General features: G+C 34.4%; 1 protein-coding gene across 4 annotated transcripts in view; it reads left to right on the forward strand.

Moving 5' to 3' along the window:
• Positions 1-27,664, forward strand: part of LOC138713342 (BTB/POZ domain-containing protein 2-like) — a 332,232-nt gene that overhangs the window by 228,497 nt on the left and 76,071 nt on the right. Inside the window, exon 1 of one of the 4 annotated variants that reach the window (XM_069845368.1) lies at positions 23,112-23,207. The exons of the other annotated variants lie outside the window; for them this stretch is intronic. The gene's annotated coding sequence lies outside the window, so the exon portion shown is untranslated. Of the gene's footprint in view, positions 1-23,111; positions 23,208-27,664 lie in introns of those variants that run through there. 4 annotated transcript variants of the gene reach the window in all.

The following is a 27,664-nucleotide window of genomic DNA, read 5'->3' on the forward strand; positions in this document are numbered from 1 at the left end:
CAGCATCATTCTTTCTTCATCTACTCTTTCCAACACAGCTTAATTTCTTATTCTGTCTGTCCACTTCACACGTTCCATTCTTCTCCATATCCACATTTCAAATGCTTCTATTCGCTTCCCTTCACTTCGTCGTAATGTCTACATTTCTGTCCCCATACAATACCACACCCCATACAAAGCACTTCACTAGTCTCTTCCTCAGTTCTTTTTTCAGAGGTTCGCAGATGATGTTCCTTTTTCTATTAAAAGCTTCCTTTGCCATTGCTATCCTCCTTTTGACTTCCTGGCAGCCACTCATGTTACTGCTTATAATACACTTCAAGTATTTGAAGCTGACCACTTGCTCTACCTACTGTCTCATTTAGAATTCGCAAGTTTACCTTTTTTATTTTTCTTCCTATGACCATGGTCTTCGTATTGTTTGCATTTGAGGCGTTTAGTTGCAAAATCAGATACATCACTAAAACATAACTTTCCAGTATGAAGAAAAAACGTTTACAAGAAACCAAGGATTTGCGACCAATACTATGCTTTCATCACACAGATCCATGTGATGTATCTGCCTTTGGAGCATAATAATGCTATAGCACTTGTAGAATCATATGAAGATATGAAATATAACATTAACTCATTTTCGGAAAAAAAAAAAAAAAAGTGATGTATCTGATTTTGCAACTACACGCCTCATATGTCTTCATCCCATACTGCTCACAGCTGTCATTTAGCTCCAGTAGCATAGCCCTCAGTATCGTATGACTAGCAAATCTTATGCACTTTATTCTTCTTCCTCCTACTATCACTCCTCCCATGTTCTGAAAACAGTTTTTGTAAATTATCGGAATTTAATTATCGAAACAGAAATTATTTACTAACGATCAGATTCTTTGGATAATAGAGAAGATAACCTTTAATACAATGTGTCAAAACTTAACAATATTCTATTGGAGTATAACATGAAGATTTCACACACTAAGACAAAGGTATTGGCAATGGAAGCCAACTTATGAGGAGGACTAAAATAATCACTGACAACCAAAATATGCGTATTCTTTTAAATTTAGACGAGGAAAAAATACAGCCTACAGAAGTATAAAAGAACAAATGAAGCACTTTGGAAGAAATATACCAAAAAACGTTAAAATAAGACAGAAGCAGCAGCATAAAAAATATATACTTTGACAAGAATACTCATTATCACTCTGTGGGAAGGGGTGTCCTGGGACTACCAAGTCTAAGATGGAAAGATTCAACTAGTCTCGCAACAGGACAGATATGACCCAGCCTTGATAGGAAGAAAGGAAATTGTATAATTTTCTTGGAATTGCAGTTTTAGTGATTTCGGCTACCAGAGTCAAAATTGTCTTTGATTTCGGGTTTATTTTACATGGCGATTGGGCCACTCCCTGACCTTTTTTACTTCGTTATTTAACGACGCTGTATCAACTACGAGGTTATTTAGCGTCGATGAAATTGGTGATAGCGAGATGATATTTGGCGAGATGAGGCCGAGGATTCGCCATTACATGACATTCGCCTTACGATTGTGGAAGATCGGAAAAAAAAACCCAACCAGGTCAGGTAATGAACCCAAGCGGGAATCGAACCCTCGCCCTGATCGGCAGCCAAGCGCCTTAGCCGATTGAGCTACGCCGGTGGCCACCACCTGATTATAATATAATATTGTCTACACCTTTGGAGTAATGGTTAGCGCGTCTAGCCGTGAAACCTAGTGGCCCGGATTCGATTCCCGGTTCGGGGCAATTTACCTGGTTGAGGTTTTTCCAGAGTTTTCCCTCAACCCAAGTGCTGGGTAACTTTCGGTGCTGGACCCCGGACTCATTTCACCGACATTATCATATTCATCTCATTCAGACGCTAAATAACCTAAGATGTTGATAAAGCGTCTTAAAATAACCTACTAAAATAAAAATAAATATTATAATGTTCCTTTAGTATGTACTTCATAGATTTTGATATACCGCAAGAAGAAGCCAATCTTTTCACAACGTTATATCGCCATTGTTTTATGAGCATTGAAAATTACGTAGTTATTTTTCATTGAAAGGGAGTCATTTTCATTGTACTTGTTTAGAAGAAAGATTCCGGGCATTCATATTGAAAAATAAAATCTCACAACGTTTAAACTGTTATTAACAAACACTATCTTCCTGTCCACAAAAAAACACCCTTACATTGACAGAGAGCTATTGAATAGAGGAACGATTGCCCCCACAGACTAAACATAAGTTGATGTGTTGGTCTGGTGATCTCTTGTTGCCAAGGTCACGAACGAGCCACCCTCATCACAGTGAAAACAAAATTTACTGACAACGGATTAATGGGGGGAACAATTGCTTTGAACTACCAGAAAAATGATTTTAGTAGCCAGACTATCTCAAATGTGATTTTTTATTATTAGGATGATTCCACCCGACTATTCTGTTTGATAGAATTTCCAGAATACTACGAAAAAATGTCAGATCAAAAGCATCGACTTTAATGATTATCTAAGGATATTAGTGCGCCTGTATTCTCTGAATTGTATGTGGATCCTGCCAATAATTTTTATAGACTGATTCCTATGGATAAGTTATCAGAGAAGTATGCCTACTTCCGTGTTAATGAGCACGAGCTCTTGTAAATTTCACACAGCAGTCGAAATTCGATCATTTATGTGAATCACTGCGTAACGAATTTTAACTTTTTTTTTTTTTTTTTTTTTTTTTTTTTTTGCGCTGGACATGTGATACATGTTTTCTGTATAATTTGAACCTCCTTAATACGAATAAGACAATATGAAACAGTTATTGGTTACGGTTTTTGAGAAATTTTCGAATTTATATCTATTCAAAATACTGCTCTATATAAAGACAATAAGATTAAATACTCATTGTTCAGAAGATGACAGCTTTCCTTTTCTGCATTTTCATTTATACCGGGAATCAGGTATATCACGAGCTAAAGTCCAACAATAGTCTTCTAGCATACTAGTACTCCACTGACCTTGTTATCTTTCTTCCATAGATAGTTGAAATTTCTTGATGAAAACGCTCACTATGCTCATCACTGAAATCGCAACGATTTTCGGGGAAAAGGTCAAAATGGGAGTGAAGGAAGTGAATTTTCAGGGACAAGTTACATAGTTTCATAAGTCAACAGTAAATTTTGCACTAGTTCTTCGTAGTTTTCATTTCTGCGGTTACCCAGAAGATTTAATACAACCTCCTTGAATGCAATCCAGGCGGCTCTCTGCCTTCCAACAAAGATTCGAAGTGATTGTCCTTCTTTACTTCTCTAATTTGTGTTTCATTGAAAACTCCCTCTTTTATTTTTGAGTCACTAATAGCAGGAACTTTTTCCTGGATAGGCCTATGTTTAAATGCTTCAGTTTCATGATTCATCCATTTAATAAAATTCTTCATTAACCCTAACTTAATGTGTAAAGTTGTAAAATTACTTTACCTTGAGGTACAAGGGGTTGATGTACAATATTTTTCTTCCCCGGCTCTAGTGATTGTTGTGTTCGACATATTTTTATTTTATAATGCACGACTGTCCCATTCGCACAGAAAGCAGCAAATTTTGTGTAGTAGCCTAATTGCATTCCAAGAAGCAATGCTATAACCTTCAAATTAGCATATAGGCCTATAAATCATTCGTACTTTGAATATTGTCGTTAAAGCACACATTAAAAAATACACGTCTTACACAGAATACTAACACCATGGAAATCTCCTGGTAAACTGTAGAGATTTTATATGGCGAACCTGTTTCTCCCCCTCCAAATAGAACCGAAAAGGGCAATAAAACAATTTCCGCTTCTAAAAGCGCTTCTAACATGGAGGTCTACTTATAGCCTACTAGTATTGTTTTCACATAATGGGTCGTCACATTTGTAAAACAAAATAGTTACACACGAAATATGGTATTTTTTGTAAATAAAATTAATAGAAAATGAATTATATTGTGCATCCCGAAAACCCGAACTGATGGAAAATTTTGCTTGTTATTTTGTAATTCAGGAGATCGAAATTAGTAAGAATTTATTAGTTTTATGTCTGGCGCAAAATGACTATTGTCCAGTGTTATGAGAGACTTTAAGAACACTTCTCTGTGATTCTAATGGAAGTAACCAAAGAAGCACGGTATGTGAGAGATGCTTGCAGAGAGAAAACAAAGCACATGTTAGCCGTTTTTATACGTGTCTTTGAAACGCAAGTATTCCTCGGATTGAGAAGTCATTAACATTTCCTAAATTTTAAGATTGATATTTTATTTGAAATTATGTAGCCTATAGTACAACCATTTCCTATTTGAAGGAAAATTTAATATATTATAATTAGAGTTCGAAGTTGAGGCACGTTATCTCTTAAGTTATATGCACACAGGATAGAACGTGTTTACAAAGCAACTGGCAAGGTAGTCCTTTGCCCTCGTACACATAACATTTCAGTCGAATTGAGCCGTTGTAATACGTAATACAGGTCCAGCAACGAGGGGGGGGGGAGCCTTCGCTAGAAGGGCAAACGTAAATACAGTATTATGTTGGATAGAATACAATATTATCGTTTCTCAGGTGTTGAAAAATAACATTTTTCTTAAGTCCATAAACAGTTATTTAGAGCAATACTATCTACAAAGAAACTTTGTAGTAGTATCGGTGGTGGTGGTGGTGGTGGTGGTGGTGGTGGTGGTGGTGGTAGCGGTAGTGGCAGTGCCAGTGGCAGCAGCAATAATAATAATAATAATAATAATAATAATAATATCAGAACCTGAATTTGTAAATATACATGAATTACAGTACAAGGAGAAGAAGCGACATAAATACAGTAATTATGAAGTATAAGTCACAGAAATAAACTTGTCTTGTTTTTAATTGGGTTTTTTACGATGCTTTGTCAACTGAATAAGTTAACATGGGGCGTATGACTGTCTTATAAATTTTCACTTTAGCATCAGCACATAAATATTTATTTTTCCGTATTATATCAGTCAAACAACTAACTGTAAAATGTAGCCTATTCTGAGCAAATAAGATAATCTATCATTGTCTTTCTTATATTGTTGATACTGCATATTTACTCTTGGGTCTCTTTTTGCACTTTAACCACTGTGCTTGCTGTACACGTGCAGTTGTGCCCAAAATTTCTTCAACTGTCGTGTAAAATAATATTCGAATGGTACTTCCCGATCATTAATTGGAAGCGGTTGTGTCAATCTTCGCTTACGTTATTAATATGTTGCATATTGTGTAAGGTGGCTTCATATTGGTTCCATATTGCAGGCCTTCGTCCTCACGCCCGTTGTCCGCAGCGGCGAACTTCTGCCTAGGGCCCCAAACTCGGAGGAAGCCCCGGAATGGAAAATAATAATAATAATAATAATAATAATAATAATAATAATAATAACAGTCGCATCTCCACAAAAGACATGTTCAAAACTAATAAAAATAATACAATTACTTTTATTAAAAATTATTTTTATCAAAGTGATAAAACATTGCACTATATACTGTACCTATCGTAACTTCATATTACAATACTCGACTGGTTATCAAACTCGTATTGTAATGTTAAAACGTTACGATACTCATATCGTAAATAATTATTATAATGCTGGAGTACAAAAAATAACTTATGAAGCATGTTTATAATGTTACACAGTTATTGCAGTCTACAAAATTAGGAAACTCGTTTCGCTCGTTCCCTAAACATTGACTCGTGCCATAAAGTATAATATTATAAACTTTTCATAAGCTACTATAACATAGGTGTCGAAACGCCTATAGAACCAGGAGATATTGCACTTCAAGCATGCTCTGCTAAAGTCAATAACTTTCCATATAAAATAGGAAAAAACGACCTTAAAGAATATGCGCTGCAGGTTGCTTACGCCAAGAGTTACCTCGTACGAGTTAATTGGTCATCTATGTACTATAATACCTAGCTTTCACTCGGAAAATTTCAGGAAAACCACCTGTGCATTCGGGTTAATGAACATTCGGGATTTTGAATTCTGGAAAAAGTACTACATTCGGAAAACTGGTAATTCGAGATAATGGATTCGAGAAAAAGATTCGAGAAAATGGTCAGGAACGTGAAATTTGCAGGTCAACCGGAGTGAGTGTAGCAGTTTCAGAATAAGATCAACTTTTCTCATCTCTTAGATATCTTATCGTGTGAACTACATTCTGCTGCTTTCAGCATGAGTTGTTTTAAGACGCTTCCATTTCTCTTTCTGTAGAGCAGTGTGCAGCCAATGGTTATCATAAAGTTCATTTCTATAGCCGTTACTCACTCTGTTAATAGTAACATAGTAACACAAACAAATACCAATAGAGCCAGAGCTGTGGAGTATGATAGCTTCTGGCGTGTACCATCTGCTTATCCTCTCCATATAGATTATCCCTGTGTTTATTTATTTTCCTGAAGTCCGCTTTTGAAAGTGGGTTTTGCTGTTGTTCATTTTTATGAATATATAAAGCAACAACATAAAATAAGAGTGTATTCCTTACATAGAAGCACAACACTGTAGTATATTTTTATAATGTCATTGTCAAGGATCTAGGCTGATATGTACATCTATTATCACGCAGTACATCTCACTTGACGATATGTGTCAGAGGAAGAACAGTATTGTTTGTATACATCTGAAGTTTGATTAGTCCTAATATGTAGCTAATCGGCGATGTATGCAATGGAGGGGGAAAGGAACTGGCCACCCTATCCCATTATCTTCTGATCTAGTTGCCTCATAAGTGGTGCCATGTTGATATTACTTGTGGGGTTCAGACATTTCTTCGGACATTTGACTAAACAACAACAATAACAACAACAACTTGTAAACATACTGCCTTATAAAGCTCGCGCAAGGAACGATTACCGAAAAACAGTGGTGGCGTTACTGTCTGTTTTAACGTGTGTATGTAGGCTAGGCACGCCGAGAGAACGAGAGGTACGGGGCGATAGAAGTTTTGTCTCTTCGAAGAAGATGAATAAATGGGGACATCGCCTGTGAAAATGAATGGCGTAGCAAGAGAAAAATTCGAAGCGAATTAAACGCGCAACATATGTTTACGAATAAAATAATGATTTTCTGCGTGGGAAACGCTCCATCACTACATAATAAAATAAACGCACTTGGAACAAGACACTTATTCACATGCAGTGGAACTGAAACTAAAACCGTAATGTAACTACCACAATGCAAGACTGATTCTATCGATGTCGTTTCTCTTCCGACTGTATTCTTGAATATCATTCAAGTTATCTCGTGATCTTTCCGGTCGCCCGCTCTTCCTTATCGAATTGTTTCGTTCGCATTCCTATCGTCGGTAATTCCTGCTTGTGAGGCCTATACCAGTATTTCCTTAACTATACGTTTTTTGCTGTCGCAATGGAGCAAATATTTCGATGCAATAATAATAATAATAATAATAATAATAATAATAATAATAATACGCAGTAGGGTAATCGTTTCAGAAAATAGCAAATATATTATACGTTTTTGTTACGTAATATCAAACTTTGACATTCATAAAAATGTTGTAATGAGACATAGGCCTACTTTACCACATTAATGCGATAAAGCGAAGCACACGTTGAAATACATAGATGAAAAGTAATTTTTTTTACTCTAGCATTGTAAACAGTCTTTATCGTTAGCGAAAATCGTGCACAATATGTCGCATTATTGTATCAGAGCCGTAAAATATTACCATGCCAACTAAAACGTCATGACTTTTATTATGACGGAATAAATTGTGCCACAAAGTTAACATTGACCAATTCTGTGGTGTAGGGGTCAGCATGCTGGTCTCTTACGCAGAGGGCCCGGGTTCGATTCCCGGTCGGGTTGAATTTCCTGGTTGAGGTTTTTCAGGGTTTTCCTCAACCGTAAGGCAAATGCCAGGAAATTCGGGCCACAACATCCCTGAAAATCACCGGCCTCATTCATCACCGAAATCATATTCATAACAAATCAGTCATACATATACAGTCGCCATCTAGTTCACAACATTAGAACCAGTCTCAACAATAGTACACAGGCCTTCGGATTTCAACCAAAGATTAACTTGCGATATGACCAAAGATGTTAAAGCGAGTATAAATAACAGCGAGGAAAAAAAAAAAGTTAACATTATGAAATGATTTGCCATGCTATAATATTATTTTAATACATCATTGTTGTCATAGCAACCTCTTTCTTCATAGACCACGATATAAAATTGCCCATCATTACAAACCTGATGGTATTTCTTTATTAATTGAAGAGTACAGGGAAAAACAATCAAAGTCACAATTCTCTTAAGGATGATGTCATCTTCTAATTCAGTATATTACTGCAAAATTTATTGCTGTTCCTAATGAACAAGTAGGACAGGATAACTGTATCTGTGATGATAATACTCCTTCACCAGTTTTGATAAGTAAAACACATAAATGTTGCAGTAATATACTGAATGAATTAGAAGATGACATCACCCTTATGAGAATTGTGACTTTGTTTGTTTTTCCCTTGTAGTCTTTAATTGTTTTATAATTTTCTTGTACAAAAAATAACGCTTGAAACATTTTATAATGTTACATGATTATTGCATTCGTAAAAATTAGGAAATTCGCTTCACTCGTTCCCTAAAAATTGACTCGTGCCATAAAGGATAACATTACAAACTTATTTTATAATGAACTATTATTTATTACCTAGAATTGTTTTACAGTTTGCTGCAATATCGACATTAGAGGGAACACTTTCTTCATTTTACAATGATGCAACAATTATGATATAAAATAAACAATACCTTACTTACTCGCTTATTAGACCTCCTCTCATATAAGACTCTGCTCTACTTCAACAGCAAAATGTAAAAATATGTCCGCATAGTAGACATCTCCGACATATGCACAATACACATTGTCAATCACAAATGCTCATGGAAAGATTGCAAGATAAAATCAGCTTCTCAAATCATTCTATGTCCCGTTACTTATTCAATTGTCTTCGGTGTTGATAAAGAGGAACAACATCTCTCTTCGCATGTTTATCCTCAAACTACTTACCGTACTCTCTGTCCTGTTAGTTCTTACATTGTCACAGCACAAACAGAGAGACAAATTTCCTTTTTTCTTCTACTGATGGTATCGATTTTCGCCTACCATACTGAAGGCTGGTCGCGAATTTTCAGGGCAACCCAGTGTGATTCGGTACTGAAGAAATCAAAAATAAAAACTTGCCACTATAACTTCGAAAAAATAGTGAAATCTCGTCTTGATGCGAAATTAGAAATAGTGAACAAATTAATAGTTCATATTGTAGATTACATTAGACTAGTACAAATTTTTCTGTCATGTTGATGAGATTATATAATAAGCTTTAAGAGCCCAGCGGCCAGAGGTCTCGGGCTCAGTCGGGCTAGAGTTCGTTGCATAGAGCACGAACACTGAAGCAGAAGTTCACCAGGACCGGTGGCAGGCTTACTGCTGTACAGGTAGGCGGCTGGAGTACCACGGTCTGCCCATGCTCATCTCTAATTTGCAGTAGCAGTGATGTTGCCAAACGCTTCATAGAAACATAAGGATTTCCTATAAAATGGTCAATGTTTGAGAAAAAAACTTATTTAGATTTTTCAAATCTCTCCTCGTGATCTATTACCAGTTTCATTTTGGTGCAGAGGTTGCCATCCATTCTGTATATGACTGTGTTTATTATACCTTTTTCTTTACATTGTAAGTAATGTTTTTTATATCAGTGCATTGTATGCAGGCTTATCTCCTATTCCGGTACATAGTAAGTAATTACATTTGTAGCTATAGTTATTTCGATAGTAGTTCAAAAATAATTTGTAACTATCATTATAAGAAATTAAATGAATTCACGCGAAACTCAAAAAATGAATAACTAGAAAATATGTGTTACAATTTTGAGCATACATATCTAATCCTACTATTGATATAAAGAAGCTCAGCGAAATTTGTTTCCTTAGATAAATGTCGATTATAATTTATATGAATTAATAAACAGTTCAGGCACAACGCTGCTTAATACTAAAGGGCAAGAGTGCTTAAAATGAAGGCAAAACCTTTGTAATACGGGAGTGGTGATAGTAGTAGAACTAATTTGTAGCCTATAAGTGTATCAGTTTTAACATAAATAATGCAGCTCTTTGCTTGTTTCATTCATTGTCTGTGAAGTGAAACAACCCACAACTCACCACGAGGAGGTGGCTGCATTTCGAGTTCCGCCCTGCCCATCCCAACCTCCCTTCCATGTGGACAGTGCGTCAAATTATTCAGTTTCTTTTTAGCATTATCAGTTAACTTTCTGTTTTTCCTTTTTTTCTTTTCTTTACTTTTTTCATTCCACGTTTTCTTTTATTTCTTTTTTCTTTTCATATTTTCATTTTCCTTTATTTCTTTCCTTTTTCTTTCCTAGCTCTTTTTTTTCTTTATTTTCCTTACCTTATATGTTTTCTTTTACACTTTTCTTTTCCTTTTTTCTTTTCTCTTTCCATTTTACCTATTTTCTTTTTCTTTTCTATTTTCTTTTTCTCTTCTATTTTTTTTCATTTTGCTTTTCTTTTCTTTCTTTTTTCTTTTCCAATTGTGATATTGATTTTTCCCTTTCATTTCTTTCTCGTTTCTTTACATTTTTTGTTTCACTTTTTCTTTTCCGTTTGTTATCTTCCTTTTTCTTCTTTTCTTATACTTCTATACTTTTCTTTCCTTTCTTCATCTTTTTCATTTTAGTTTTCCATTTTTCTTTCCTTTCTTTTCTTTTATGCTTTTCATTTTCATTCCGTTTTTTATATCACTTTTTCTTTTTTATTTCCTTTAATTTTTTTGTACATCTTTTTTTCTTTCTTTTATCTCTTACCTTCTTCCTTTTCTTTATTCCTTCCTTTAAACTTTTCATTTTTCTTTTCTTTCTTTTTTCTTTTCCTTTTTTTCATTTTGCTTGTTCATTTCTCTATTCTTTCCTTTCTTTCCCATTTTGCTTATTCTTTTCTCAATTTTTTTCTTTTTTCTTTATCTTTTTTCATTTCACTTTTATTTTTCCTTTCCCTTTTATGCTTCCCTTTTCCTTTCTTTTTTGTGTACCTTTTCCATTTCTTTTCTTTTTCTGCTTTTCTTTTCCGTTCTTTAATCCCTTTTCATCTTTTCCTTTTCTCATTTTACTTTTTCTTTCCTTTTATTTCTCTTTTTTCCGCTATTATTTTCCTTTCTTTTCATGTTTTTCATTATACTTAATCATTTTCCTTTTCTTTTTTTTTTTCGTTTTCTGCTTTTTTGTTCTTTTGTCTTTTCTTTTTTATTTTGCGTTTTCTTTTTCTCTATTTCTTTTTCGTTTTTTATTTTACTTTTTATTTCCTTTCTTTTCCTTCAATGCTTTTCTCCTTCCCTTTTCCTTTTCTTTTTTTCATTTTACTTTTCTTTTCCTTAATTTTTTATGCTTTACCTTTCTTTTCTTTTTTTTCCTTTCTTTTTTTTCTTTTATGCTTTAATTTTTTTCCTTTTGTTTCATTTTACGTTTCTTTTTACTTCCTTTTTTTCTTTTATGCTCTTAATTCTTTTTTCTTTTACTTTTTTCTTTTTATTTTTCTTTTATACTTTTCTTTTCTTTTTCTTTTTTCTTTAATTGCAACTTTCCTTTTTTCTTTCGTGCTTTTCTTTTTCTTTACCTTTTACTTTTTTATTTGACTTTTTCTTTTCTGCCTTTTCCTTTCCTTTTGTCTTGTCTGCTTCCCTTTTCCTTTCCTTTTACTTTTCTGCTTTTCTTTTACTTTTTTCTCTTCACTTTTCCTTTTACTTTGTTCATTTTACTTTTTCTTTCTTTCTCTTCTGATTCTCTTTTTCTTTTTTCTTGTTTTGTCTTTTTATCTTTTCTTTCTTTCATTTTTCTTTTGTACTCTTCCTTTCTTTGTTCTTTTCCTTTTTTCATTTTACTTTTTCTTTTCCTTGTTTTTTTCCTTCATTTGTCTTTCCTTTTTTCATTTCCTTTTATTTTCCGTGTCTTTTACACTTTTCTTTTCTTTTCCTTTTTTCGTTTCAATTTATTTTCCTTGTCTTTTATGCTTTTCTTTTCTTTTCCTTTTTTCGTTTCCTTTCATTTTCCTTGTCTTTTTTGCTTTTCTTTTCTTTTCCTTTTTTCGTTTCCTTTCATTTTCCTTGTCTTTTATGCTTTTCTTTTCTTTTCCTTTTTTCGTTTCCTTTTATTTTCCTTGCCTTTTATGCTTTTCTTTTTCTTTTTTCATTTCCTTTTATTTTTCTTGTCTTTTATGGTTTTCTTTTCCTTTTTTCATTTTCTTTTATTTTCCTTGCCTTTTATGCTATTCTTTTCTTTTCCTTTCTTTATTTTTTTCATTTTTTCACTCTTTTCCTTGTTTTTATTTTTTATGCTTCTCTTTTCCTCTCTTTTTTCTTTTTATTTTTTCATTTTATATTTTGTTTTCTATGGTTTTTCTGTTGTGCTTTTCTTTCCATTTCTGTTTCTTTTTGGTTTTCTTTTTTTTGTTTAATTTTACCTTTTCTGTTGCGTGAAAGCTTGCTACTGCATGTTGACACATTAAAATCGCAATCTAATGCATGCGAAAAAAAAAAAAAAAAAGGCATGTAGAGTCCAAAGGGAGTTTTTAAAATTTAGCAGTGGCGAAGCTAAGTTGTAAATACTGGGTAGGCTGAAACAATCTGCTTTAACATAAAGTTAACGTAGATTTTTCAGAAAATATCCCTAAAATTAATTCTAATTAGTAAAGACAAAAAAATTAAATTTAATCACAAAAATATTGGATAATGGCGCATGCAATACTTACAGATTAATTTCTCCTTGCAGATGTATGTTGTAGGCACTTCTGTATCAAAGGATGAGATGGAGAAGCAGAAATTAATCTTCTCTCCAGTCCTTCCATGTTTTGTTTGTTCTTATTCCGTTTTGAAATTCACACCCTGTGATCATCAGTTACCGTTTAAAAGGACGTTAATTCCGAAATCATTAATTGTGGTCAACGTCACTTTTGTATACTAATGTTAAAAAAAGATATTCATATAAAGATATAAACATGAAAGCAAACCAGTTCTGTCTTTCTAAAATGAAGCCTGATCACAACCATGTCTCTTTATTGTAGCGAAACACGAACTTCTTTGGCAGTTTATCCAGCGTTTTATACAATTTCCAAAGTAACTTCACAAATTCATACTTACACAATGAACGAATGTTGACGATATGCGAGAACAGACTTTGTCACTAAGCAACAGAGGACAATATATTTAACAACAATGATATTGTAACGCCATTGTCTGCTATGTATTCCAGACTGCCGCACCATGGCTAGTTTAGTAGCAAGATAAAATTATACACTCAGAAGCAGAAAAGATTTCAGGCGTGAGGATCACACCCTTGACTGGTTCAAGTGAAGCACATAACTATAACGTTCTGTTGCTCTCTTTTTGAGCTCTATTGCCACATAGTGGCGCGAGATTCAAAGCATGTTCAGCGTTTGTCACCAATATGTTTAAAATAACTACTGTCTATAGTTCTCGATAACACTATCAACAATATTAGTAATTAAAATTACTGTTTTTAAGAAAACACGAGCTAATGACGCTGGTATAAAATGCGACTCGTAATGCACGTGGTACTGCAAAATGAACTGGGAAGTTTGGCTACACTGTCTCCGTGATTCCGTTGCCAGATTTTCGTTAGCAGACGACATTTTCACGTGAGGTCCAATGAAAAGCTCCGTTCTCCTTCCCCTCTCCGCCCCGCCGTACTCATCGTGTCATCGCTGCACAGGCTACCCCTTTAACCCGCACTTTCCTCTCGCCCTGCCAACTACTTCCTGTTTCGTCGGTTCATAACCTGGCTTTTAGTATAACATAATTGTGAGCAATGTGATTATATTGCATTCATGAAGAGACTCGTCAAATCATTCGTAAATGACTTAAAGATTGATTATGCGGTCAGCAACGTATTATTTGACAAGTACTAATTATCAGTGGCGTAGCGTCAATGTAAGCTAAAAAGCTTAGCTTCCCCAGTTAATAATAATTTCATAATAAACCTGCAGTTTATGGAGAAAATTATTTATTAATTTTAATAGAATTTATATTTACGCGTTAAATATTGTGATGCGGCAGCTCAGGATGATTTGTGATGCAGCAGTAAACAAGAAGCCTGCACACTCCAGCTTCCAAGCAGACCGGTTTCTTCTGTGTAATCCACCCCGCAGATTTTCCATCCCTTTCTAACTAAGCTACCCTAGTCGCAAGGCTCGCAAAGAAGCTAGCTTTAACATTTAAAATAAGTAGTTTCCGAGTTATCCCATTTCGTCAGTTGTGTTCAGTTGAAGTGTTAGTGTGCACTGTGGCTGATATAATAAATAATGAGCGAAATATCAGTTCCTGACACTAATTTACTTGAATTTTTTTAGGACAATTGTATTATCAAAACTGACTTACGAACAAAAGTGTGATTTAAAAAACAAATGACCGACTCCCTTGCTGTCAAAGGAAGGACACAACCAAAAGACAGACGCATACTTACGTAATGATACTAATATTGTGATTTCTCTAAGTATGACAGGGAGTGAGCTAATGTTATACGTATACGTGTATATTTGTTAAGAGATATGTGTAAACCGTGAAATCATATTTTATTACGTATCATTTGAGGTCATGCCTTATTGGTGTTACTTACGATGTTCCAACCAATCTTCGACTGCTGACTTGAAATTGACCACTATTTATTTTAAGACTGTATTTTTGTAATACGCTTTCTCATATTGCATGAAAGACAACTTGAGTTAGCTTCCCCTGCTCAAAATTTCATGCTACGCCACTGCTAATTATGAACAACTCCTCTGTTTATTGGAAAATGAATAATATCGAAAGTGTTAATTGATAATATAATATAATGTAATATAACTGGAACTTGGAAAATTCAGGTGGCCCAAATTTTGTTTTTGAGTCTGTACATGATGATGATGATGCTTATTATTATTAATATTATTATTATTATTATTATTATTATTATTATTATTATTATTGTTATTAATAGTAGTAGTAGTACGAATGCTGCTGCTTGTATATTATGTATATGATATTTATTTCAACAATCACAATACATGTTATGATGTATCAACACGTTTCTGTATTTGGTCCACTATTACTCTCTAATTACATTAGTCTACAAATTAATGACATTCCATACTGATATAAATTAACTCCAGAAAAGTCTTATTTCCCCACTTACTTACAAATGGGTTTTAAGTAACCCGGATGTTCATTGCCACCGTCACATAAGCCCAACATCGGTCCCTATCCTGTGCAAGATTAATCCAGTCTCTATCATCATATCCCACCTCCTTCAAATCCATTTTAATATTATCTTTCCATCTACGTCTCGACCTACTCAAACATCTTTTTCCCTCCCACCTCTCAACTAACAATCTATATGCATTTCTGGATTCGTCCATACGTGCTGCATGCCCTGACTATCGCAAACGTCTGGATTTCATGTTCCTAATTATGTCAGGTGAAGAATATAATGCGTGCAGTTCTGTGTTGTGTAACTTTCTCCTTTCTCTTGTAACTTCATCCCTCTTACCCCCCAAATATTTTCCTAAGAACCTTATTCTCAAACACCCTTAATCTCTATTCTTCTCTCAAAGGGAGAGTCCAAGTTTCACAACCATACAGAACAAACGGTAATATAACTGCTTTATAAATTTTAACTTTAAAATTTTTTGACAACAGACTAGATGACAAAAGTTTCTCAACGGAATAATAACAGCAGGCATTTCCCATATTTCTTCTGCGTTTAATTTCCACCCGAGTATCATTTATATTTGTTACTGTTGCTCCAAGATATTTGAATTTTTCCACCTCTTCGAAGGATAAATCTCCAATTTTTACTTGTTTCCCCACTATTAACATTAACAGTACCTAACGTTAAAATATACAATTATTGAAATTATTACAATAAGAAAACCACAGAAAATCGTATTAAATGTAATAGAAACAAAAATACATTATATACATAAAACAGAAATATAAATTAAAGAATTTACCTCCCTTTGAGCAAACGCTCGTGGTCGGGAATTCAGGACCGCACTATAGATAAGCAGAAAGAAGAAGAAAAAGAAGACAAAATAAACAATTAATATAAGCAATAAAATGGCATAGATTACAAAAACAAGAGCCTATTATGATAAAGAACAATCACAATTGAAAACGTTTATAACCAATATTCACAAGTATAATATAAGACTAATATTTAGAAATTAATTATTATCTAACCCTATGTTAAGTTTCCTTAATAATTTCTTTAATTTTCAGTTTAAATTTAATCATACTAATGTTAGCTAAAACAGGGTACTGAGAAATTAATTTATTGTATAGTTTTATGCCATAGTTGAAACCATGTTTTATACCAGCAGCCGTTGAACTTTTGGATTCTGTAAAATGAATTATTTATTGTTTTCAATATCACAGGAATATTATTTAATCTCACAGTTCAAAACTCCGCTATGTTTTTTTTACAAGATTATTTAGCACCGATGGGATTGATGATGGCAAGATTATATTTGACGAAATGAGGCCTAGGATTCGCCATAGATTACCTGCTATTTGCCTTATAATTGAGAAAATCTCGGAAAAAAGCCAACCAGGTAATCAGCCCGACAGGGAATGTACATTTTATAATTTGAATCAAACTTTGTACGTCCCTTTCTCCAGTATTTAGGTCGTTTTTAGGATATCTCTAGGTCTTTTTAAAGGTCTTTTTAGGCAATTTATAGGTCTTAAACTTCCGTGCCTTATTAATGATACATCGTAAATAACTATTAACAGTTGTTTTGCGATAATTTATTAACTGTGCAATTATTATTTGTCATCGACGGAGTTATTAATAGGGAATTGGTATTTTGGCGACATGAATCGCCTTTAATTGCTATTGGCTTTATAGTTGAGAAAAGTTTTGGGGAAAAAAATAAAACCAGGTAATCAATCCAAGCGAGGCTTGAACCCACAATCTTGGAGCATGATTCTGCTCGCTACTCTTATACCACAACTTTGGGAACTATTAGATATAAATTTCATCTACGCAAAGACTTTGGGGCAGATATCGGAAGAACATGTAACAGACGGGTCCAACACCATAAATAAAACATTAAAGACAACGTTTGTCAAAGATATTTCAATATCGTTTATGCCTAAGAGATGAGAAAAGTTGATCTTATTCTGGAACTGCTACACCCATTACTTGAAACCTTGAGGAGTCGATGTCAGGAAAAGAATCTGTAGAAGTCCTGGTCACACGCAAGTAACAAAGTGTTTATTCAAGATAAATGTAACTCCACTCTTGAAGACACGAAATATAAGTTACGGAAGACTTTGAGTGCCTCGAATATGTGGTGGGAATATTTACATATACTTTCCAGAGCATGGTTCGTACGAGATCTGTTTTCAGCCGTTTTCACACTGGACTCTATTATTACAGAAGTCTTCCATTTAGTATGGTTGACTCTTATGAGTGATAACTAATAACAAACTGCTGTCTGTAGTCTGGAAAACCTCGACGACTTGTTCTAACGATGCCATCGTGTTGGCATGTACGTATATAACTACCAACCAACTCAGGTCTTACATTAAAATATAATACATACAATATTACATATTATTAGACACACAGACATATATATACAGGGACAGCATTTTATTTTTACTTCAATTTTTATTGTACCTGAGTTTTTGAATGTACTTCACTCCCACTCCTTCTAGCTACTAGTAAACTTCCAACCGTTCGCGACACACAGCCGAGGGCGCTTAAGCAGTACTAAGTTAGCGAGTATAGTACGTTCCAGAAATATGTTAGCGTTTTCCAGTGACGAAAGAGCTTTCAATATTGAAACATATTTTCGTACAGGTACTGTCGTCCGTTTGCCTACGTCGCATCCCGGTTTCCCCCACCTGCTTCTGTTTGCCCCTCTGTTAAGTCTAGTAGCTGGGCTATCTTAGCTCTTTTCTGAAAACATTAATTTCTGTTAGGAATTGGACGTCTACGTAATATTATATAAGTGTTTAAAATAACTTAAATAAAAGGGCCTCGTTAAGTAATTAACTGTCACGTGATCCCCCCCCCCTTTCTACGACCCTGCGACAAAATCACTTGAACGGACAGTAGTTAGCATTTCTGAGTAATTTTATCTTTTCGGATCGGGCAGAAGTGAAGATTGAATTTACATTACGTAAGGTATTCTTTTATAGAGTAGGTACAGAATTATTTCAACATGAGTTACTAGTACGAAGGACGAAACTGGTAATTGGAATTAGGTACAATAGTCTATAGTGCGATAATATGCACAAAAGAACTGAAGCCTGTATCGAAATGAACAGTCACCATTTTCAAAAATGTGTTTAAGTATCCATATTATGATTATTATTTCAATTTAACTTCATTCTCTATATTGTACGCTAATGTGCTGTAACAGTACAATATACACTGCATAATTAATACGTCCGAATGGATAGCTCAATTCGTGAGTAAAAACACTAAGTGTTAATACAGTACTGTATTTTGATTAAACAAAAACCTAATGAAAATTATCAAACTCAAAATTGCGGTATTTCCTAGTTTACATAAATGGATGAACTACTTTTCTTTGCTCCTATACCTAGTAAAGTGATTTGTATTTTACGCCGGTATCATCGAACTCCAGTCGTGGAAGGGGTAGCAAACGGTGTTTCCTGTTTCAATCGTTAATAGAAAGGTATAGGCAGGTTAATATTAAAAATGTTAGTAAAAATAAAATGATGTCCCTGTGTGTGTGTGTGTGTGTGTGTGTATATATATATATATATATATATATATATATATATATATATATATATATATATATACACACACACACAGAATGTTAAAAAGTATCCAATATTTTAGAAGGTGCTAGTACGCAAGAAAACAAGAAAATAATGTCTAATAAGTATGGGTCCTACAACTCATCCTTTCTGAGATCTGAACACTTGTTCATATGAGGTGCTCAATGTGACGTCCATTCATGGCAGTGCATTCCTATGCCCTTCGGCATAAGGAATCACGCACCCTTTGAAATTGACCTGGTTGTTCTTGTTAACCAAAAGTCTAGGGCAGTGATGTCAAAGCAAGCGCATTTTTCTGATCTTGACGTCGTGCGCGGGCATCAAGCGCTGAGTATGGAAAGAGGAAGAGTTGTGTATATGAATAAGCAGCCTGTTGGATTAAGGAAACTGTGGTGCACAAACTTCAAACAGAACGTGAAATTTGATTTCATTATTTTTATATGGCTTCTTTCTGTTTCATATTATCTATATTGTCTGTAAAACAAAAGTACTAATACCAATTTCTTAATATTGCAGTTGTGTTTTAAATGTTAATAACATAATAAAGAGTTAAGAAGGAATATTCACATAAATTCCATAATATTACAACTATACTGTTCTAAATGAATGAAACACATCATTCATAAAGAAAGTGATATCCCAACAAAAGAGAGAGAGAGAGAGAGAGAGAGAGAGAGAGAGATAGAGGGAGAGGAGAGAGAGAGAGAGAGATTGCGTATGACATGATAAGTTGGAATTGATATTGATGGTACCTTTAGCCTTATAAAAGTAATCAATAAACTAATCAAAGCAATATGACAGTACAAAGCAAGCTGTATATGTTTTAAGTGTAACTAATATTCCATAACAAAACTCTTATTGCATTATGCTTTTAAGATGATATTGGTGACCAACTTCCTATCGTCAGAATATTGAATTATTTTTTCGAAATGTGCTGAAGCTATAGTGCTGACATTTTTATAATACATGGACATGTATCTTTTGCTTATGATGTAGCAGTAGTTGCTTTGTTAATTCATTTCCTTACAAACAATTTCCATGCGAATATTTTCAAAATTTTCAATACACTATCTTCAGTAATACGTATTTACGGTATATTAGATTTGCCTATATCTGAAAATTTCACTTTTCTATAAAAAGAAGTTGAGAAAATGTTTCTTTTGAATAAAAAAATCAAACTTGTGAAAAATGAGCATTAAAATTAAAACTTACGTTCTTATAATGCACTTACACTTCTCAGACAAATCTAAAAATTAACATGGGTATAGTTTTAATAAGTTCTCTTGCCTTTATCTATTGAATCAGCGCTGGCCATCCCTGAATATAGCTCGACCAAGCTGCATATACTAATACCTCTTTCGTCTGTCTCCTTCCTTTCCGCTGTAAAGCGCTCATGCTCTCCTGAGCTCTAAAGCGCGCGCTTGCTCCTATGGGCATCAATTTACATGACTGGTCTAGGGTATTTAGGTTTGAGGAACGAGTAGGCCAAGGAGTGGCACCTCCCCAAACCAATCCATCAGTCCTGAATTGTCAGCGTCAATGTTCACGCTCATTAAGGATAAAATGTGCTGATATGCCATCATGCATGAACCACATCTGTAGTCTTTGCTGACATGGCACATACTCCAGCAAGGTAGGCAATACGTTAATAAGAAAGTCCTGATAACGAGCCCCAGTTAATCTCTGTGGTAGCACATATGATGGCCCTATTAATCTATCGCCAAGAACGCCTGTTCATAAGTTGATTGAGAATCGGTGCTGATGTCTTGTTTCTTCAACTGCTTGGGGATTTTCATCAGCCCACACATGCTGATTACGAAAATTCACAACACCATCTCTGCTGAACCCCGCTCATATCCGCAACCAGACTTTTGTTTTCAGTATTCCTTGCAACGTATCAGTATTCCATGCCAGACGTGTCAACTACGGTATGATTATCTGGTAGTCTGCTGTATTGTAGGGCAGAGAAATGCATTGCCATTGGATGTCACATTGAGCACTTTCTATGAACAAGTGTTCAGACCTCAGAAAGTATGTGTTGTAGGACCCATGTTTATTAGACATTTTTTCTTGTTTTCATGCATACTATCACCTCCTAAAATATTGGATACTTTTTAACACCCTGTAAATTATACAGATATACAGACTGAACCCTAAGTAATGTCATTAATTTCAGGGGGTTATTCTTTGAGATATTTCAAACAAAAAAGTTAAATACAATTTTGCTGGTTTCTGCCTCCTTTTTGAGATAAATATTGTTTCATACTAAACATTTCAAAGCGTATTTTTGGAAAGCCTTTGATTTAATTTCCAATACGCTCAGTCAATTTAAGAGAGTAGTATATTATGATAAATTATTAAAATAATTTTAGTTTTGTCCTTTAAATGTGCAGAACTTTGATCCTAATCATCTTAATTAGATATGAAACATGTAATTACTGTCATTAAAACATGCAGATCAGATATAAAAATGCATTTGTATACGTAGCCTATATTTCTTAATAATAATAATAATAATAATAATAATAATAATAATAATAATAATAATAATAATAATGGAGATTAAACCATGGTCATAGAAGGAAAAGTAAAGAAGGTAAACTTGCGAATTCTAAATGAGGCAGTAGAGCAAGTGGACAGTTGGGGTGTACTATAAATAGTAACATGAGCTGCTGCAGGAAGTCAAAAGGAAAATAGCAATGGCAAAGGAAGCTTTTAGTAGAAAAAAGGAGCATCTTTTACGGACCCCTAGAAAAATAACTAAGGAAGAGACTAGTGAAGTGCTTTGTGTGGAGTGTAGCATTGTATCGGGCAGAAATATGGACATTACGACGAAGTGAAGAGAAACGAATAGAAGCATTTGAACTGTGGATAATGGAGAAGAATGGAACGTGTGAAGTGAACAGACAGAATAAGAAATGAAGCTGTGTTGGAAAGAGTAGATGAAGAAAGAATGATGCTGAAACTGATCAGGAAGAGCAAAAGAATTGGTTGGTTCACTGGCTGAGAAGAAAGTGCCTAATGAAGGATGCACTGGAAGGAATGGTGAACGGGAGAAGAGTTTCCGGGCAGAAGAAAAAATCGGATGATAGACATTAAGATATGCAGGGTGGAAGATAAGGTAGTACATTAATTGTAGGATGTGATTCTTTAAAATATAACGAACAAAAAAGTCTAATATCATTTTGCTCGTTTTTGCGAGGTTTTTGAAGAAATAATACTTTTATGCCAACATTTCGATCTCGAATTTTACGAATACTGTTTAAAATACGGTATAATTTTTTTGTATAACAACGTAAAAAACGTTTGTTATGTTCACGTTGCAGCAGTATTTTAATTAGAAAATTCACAGATTTCGAATTAATCGATTGAAGAAACATTGGAAACATTGATTGTCGAGTCACATACAGAAGGTCTCAAAATCTGGCATCGCTGTCGAGACGGCAGACGGTTTGCGTAGTACTCGCAACTTATCAGCTGTTGTGATGTTTACATTGCATTAGTGTGCAGTTGGACGTACAGCGTATTTTAAACAGTATTTGTAAAATTCGCGATCGAAATGTCGGCATAAAAGTATTATTTCTTCAAAAATCTCGCAAAAACGAGCAAAATGATATTATACTTTTTTGTTCGTTATATTTTAATGAATCACATTCTACAATAAATGTACTACCTTACCTTCGACCCTGTATAGATCATATGAAGAGATAAATAGGAAATATTGGAAAATGATGGGCTTATAGTGAAAGACCTCCCCTTGGGCAGAACACTGAATGAATTATCGGCATTTATGAGTTGATATAATGATATACCACTGAAGCCTAATAATTCATGACCAAAACAGAAAGGAAAATAATTTATTATATTTCTCGTTTTTAGTGAATCATAAAGGCGAGATGAGATATGACTTGACATGACCTATCGCAGGAAAGAGAGTCGAGTTCATACTCCAAGTCAGGCTGCCGAGTGACAAATGCTGGCTCGCTCCGTCTGCAGTCTTTTGACCTCGACTGGAATATAAACAAATAACCAAAGCCAGCTGAAGTAAACCAAAGGCAAACCCAATTGGGGTTTTATTTTCTCTGTATATAAATGTCCATTGAGTCATGGCAGTGGGGGCCCACTGAATAATACGCAGAGGAGAGCCAAGTCTGTGGGGGCGGAAAGGGGAAGCAGAAGGAGAGGCTGTAACTTGGCACCTCGGTGACAAATGTGTCCATCTGACAAAAACCGTGAGCCAGTTTGTGAAGGCAGACGGAAGTGTGGACTCTGCCGAGGAAGAGATCCGGTTCGATTACTGCTGTGGTTATCGGAGGCGGGGTGAAGCAAATTGAAGTAAGTACACGGATTCATTTTCTGACTTGACTTTTTGTCATCTCCTGCATTATCATTTGTTATAGTTATTGCCATTTTCTTACTAGCCCACAGATTACAACAGCAATGAAGTTAGAGTAGATTTGTTTGTCCTATATGGTTAAATGAGCGCTTCTCACTATGCGTTAAGTTTTCCTTTTTTATCTTTTTTGCATTCTAGATCAAATTTATTTATTTATTTATTTATTAATAAAAAGTTAACATAAAACGTTACATAGAAATACTCGTACCACGAAAGAGAATAGCTCGTGTTCGGGAACAGTTCCGTTTTGGTAAAATAACATGGATATTACACAAGTTACTGTATATATAATTCACAAAAATATCTACGTTCTATCTAAACTAAAATTTCGTAATTCTAATACCAAGTTCAGATACTTAAGAGGAGTAAAATGATGATAACATGCATAATTTGTGGGCTAACATTTGAAACCAAGGATGGGATTCGTAAGATATACATAAGGTAATAAATTTAATAAAAATAATAATAATTTAATTAGTGGAAATATAAAAATTGGAAATTTATCCTTTGAAGACGTGGAAAAATTCAAATACCTGGGAGCAACAGTAACAAATATAAATGATACTCAGGAGGAAATTAAACACAGATTAAATATGCGAAATGCCTGTTAGTATTCGGTTGAGAAGCTTTTATCATCCAGTCTGTTGTCAAAAAATCTGAAAGTTAGAATTTATAAAACAGTTATATTACCGGTTGTTCTATGTGGTTGTGAAACTTGGACTCTCACTTTGAGAGAGGAACAGAGGTTAAGGCTGTTTGAGAATAAGGTGCTTAGGAAAATATTTGGGGGCTGAGAGAGATGAAGTTACAGGAGAATGGAGAAAGTAACACAACACAGAACTGCACGCATTGTATTCTTCACCTGACATAATTAGGAACATTAAATCCAGACATTTTAGATGGGCAGGGCATGTAGCACGTATGGGCGAATCCAGAAATGCATATAGAGTGTTAGTTGGGAGGCCGGAGGGAAAAAGACCTTTGGGGAGGCCGAGACGTAGATGGGAAGATAATATTAAAATGTATTTGAGGTAGGTGGGATATGATGATAGAGACTGGATTAATCTTGCTCAGTTAGGGACCAGTGGTGGGCTTATGTGAGGGCGGCAATGAACCTCCGGGTTCCTTAAAAGCCAGTAAGTAAGTAATAATAATTTAGACAATTTATATCATAATTTCATAGTGAAGAAAAAAGGTTATTGAGAATGGTGATGCATTGATATTATTATTATTATTATTATTATTATTATTATTATTATTATTATTATTATGTCAGTTTTCGATATCTCCTCACACCACTCACTGGACTGACTGAAGTACGTCTCGTTTTGGGTTAGATGGGCTAAATGAGGGGATAGCTAACTAATATGAGGCCGAGGTATGTGACAAAGTTAGTCGTTTAGTTGAGGGATACTTAAGTAACGTAAGACCTAGGAATTTGTAAAGGTTTCAATGATTTAAGTAGACTACATTTTCTCTTTCGTGTGTAGTGTGGGAAGATATCGAAGCTTCACCTTATTATTAGTGTTATTGGTAGCAAATGATGTTAATGTAGTATCAAAGTTGATAAAAATAATTTAATTTATGGAACCGACAATTTAAAAAAAAATAGATATTTGTACAAATCTGTTGATGGCAGGCTAATTTAACTCGGAAAAAATCAAGAATGCGATATCTGAATTTTGCTGCTATTTATAAGCAAAAATTAGTTTATTGCATAAAATTCATTTATTTATTTTGCTTTGAAACATTAATTCAACTACTGGTCTCTTATCAAAAATCGGTTACCCTTTTTTGGTATTATCTGTGCAATTTTTTGTAATAGTATGAATGTTATAATACTTCTTGCATAAAATGTTTTATAAAAAACAGGTTTATTTCAATGGCCAATATCTCGAAACAGGTTTTTGGCGCTTGATCTCTTATTGCGTAACTGGTCGTACACAATTTTTACGACTATTTTTTTTAAATTTTTTTATTTATTAATTTGTTGTTGAACATAACAGGCAAAGCCCAATTACAATGTTCACGACTAACAAATTAATTTATAAAACATAAACAAGGAAAAGGAAACATAGTACACATTTTACTGAAGGGACAGAATTATTTTGAAACTTATTATGCTGGTCTATAATTAAAATAAGATTAAGTTAATTCGTCCTTTTGAGACAAGTTTTTTTATTCAGTATGTCGTTGGCTAATATGTAACATGCGTTTAAGGCCCTCGCTAGCGATATCTCTTCAAGTGGTAACGGGCCTCCATCTTGAGCTGTAGGTTTCACGTACTGCGCGGTTATGTCAAAATAATACGAGTTCATTTCATATATCTGCTAACTTCCTTATATGTTCACAATGGAAGTCTTTTTATCAATGAAATAGTACTGCAGTAGGATTAATTTGATATAATAATCAGCTCCGCATTGATTGATATTAAATACCTGCCGTCCCGCCGCGTCGGCCAATGATCAATTTTCTGCTGACTTTAACAATAATGTTTCTGACCAAGCGTCATCGTGCACGTTTATGGCGATGACAGTGTTGATGATGAAGATATGGATGGTGATTTGTTTGAATGCTGAATGTCATTGTGGTTATGAACCATAGGCCAATTAGTAGGCCCTGTTATTGTTGTTGTTTAGTCAACTGTCCAAAGACAAGTCTGACCCACACAAGTGATACTAAAAAGCACCACTTATGAGGCAACTAGGCCAGGAGATAATGGGTTAGGATGGCCAGTTCCTTTTCCTCTTCATTGCATGCATCGACAATTAGCTACATTATTATAAATTTATTAATTTGTCCTACAGAATAATATCTGTAATATTGACAATTAATATTTGAGGAGAAAAATTCGCTCCGGCGCCGGGGATCGAACCCGGGTCCTTGGTTCTACGTACCAAGCGCTCTGACCACTGAGCTACGCCGAATTCAATCCACAGTACCGGACCGAATTCTCCTCCTTCAATGTTTCCCTTTGTGGCCTGACTCCAAGTTAGGTCAGGCCACAAAGGGAAACATTGAAGGAGGAGAATTCGGTCCGGTACTGTGGATTGAATTCGGCGTAGCTCAGTGGTCAGAGCGCTTGGTACGTAGAACCAAGGATCCGGGTTCGATCCCCGGCGCCAGAGCGAATTTTTCTCCTCAAATATTAATTAGCTACATGTTACACTAATCAGCCTTCAGATTCATACATACACTTGAGAGGTTAGCTGGAAGAAGGGCGTAACTCAGAAAATATAGTTTTGAGATAATCAACAAAAACTATCTGTACCGTGCAACTCTTGCTGGAATATGACACTATTCATATATATATATATATATATATATATATATATATATATATATATATATATATTGCAGGGTAATACGTTCTCTTGTTATTACAATGAGTTCCATGGTTAATGTTTAAATATTGTACGAGAACGAAGCATTCAATTTTTTTAATTACGCCCTTCTTCCATGGAAGAGGGTTGAAAATACTGCAGTACTGTTAACGTTTCTATATTTATATAGGAAAGGCTAGATATAGGTCTATACTACAATAATGAAGATAATTACAATGTATGTTCTACAAAAAAATATAGACCTATAATATGTTTGTTTACTAAATTGTTATCACAACATTAAAAATAATTAATCCCATTTATTTCACGTTATCATTTTAACTGAAAGTACCTAGAATATAGGCTTACAAATACTGTACCACTTTAAGTGATCTAATAACCTAACATAAACAACATCTAGAATCTTGTGAGGCCTATTGGAGTGTTTGCCTCTCATATCTGTCATTACAGTATCACCTAGTTGCATTATATTTTGAACAGTTATCACTCGTTTCTTACATATTTTAAGCAATGACAGAATAAAGGACTTGCATAAAAATTCTTCTCAATCATGATACTGTATACCCAAGAACATTCTCGGTGCTGTAGTTTTACAGTTGTTTAATGGTCCTCCCCTCCAAATATCCCATAAGAAATGTATTCGGTTGGTTTTTGATTCCAGTTTCTCAAAATCCTCAATGGAAAATGGCTTGTTCTTCTGTAGACATCTTATATTTCTTCTGGCAGCAACTGGCTTAAATGTTTTGCTGCTAACCTGTCAGAAATATGATCGTTCCTAAATGACTGACTGCTAGCCTGGATCTAACATTTTATAGCACTGCATACGCCTATAGCCCTATACTATTAGTATCTTATAACCACTCTCCATTGACAAAAATAAATAGTAATAACTGTATTTCTTTCACCATTTTTCCTGACCTACTTGTGTAAACTTTGCTGTAATTTCGTCGTCGCTTGCTAGATTATTTTTTCATAGTTTGTTAAACCGTTTCCGTTTTCTACCTTTCCGTATGTAATTAATTTTCACTGATACTTTCAACATCAGAAAGGTT

The sequence above is a fragment of the Periplaneta americana genome, chromosome 14 (assembly GCF_040183065.1).
Source record: "Periplaneta americana isolate PAMFEO1 chromosome 14, P.americana_PAMFEO1_priV1, whole genome shotgun sequence".
Lineage (NCBI taxonomy): Eukaryota > Metazoa > Arthropoda > Insecta > Blattodea > Blattidae > Periplaneta > Periplaneta americana.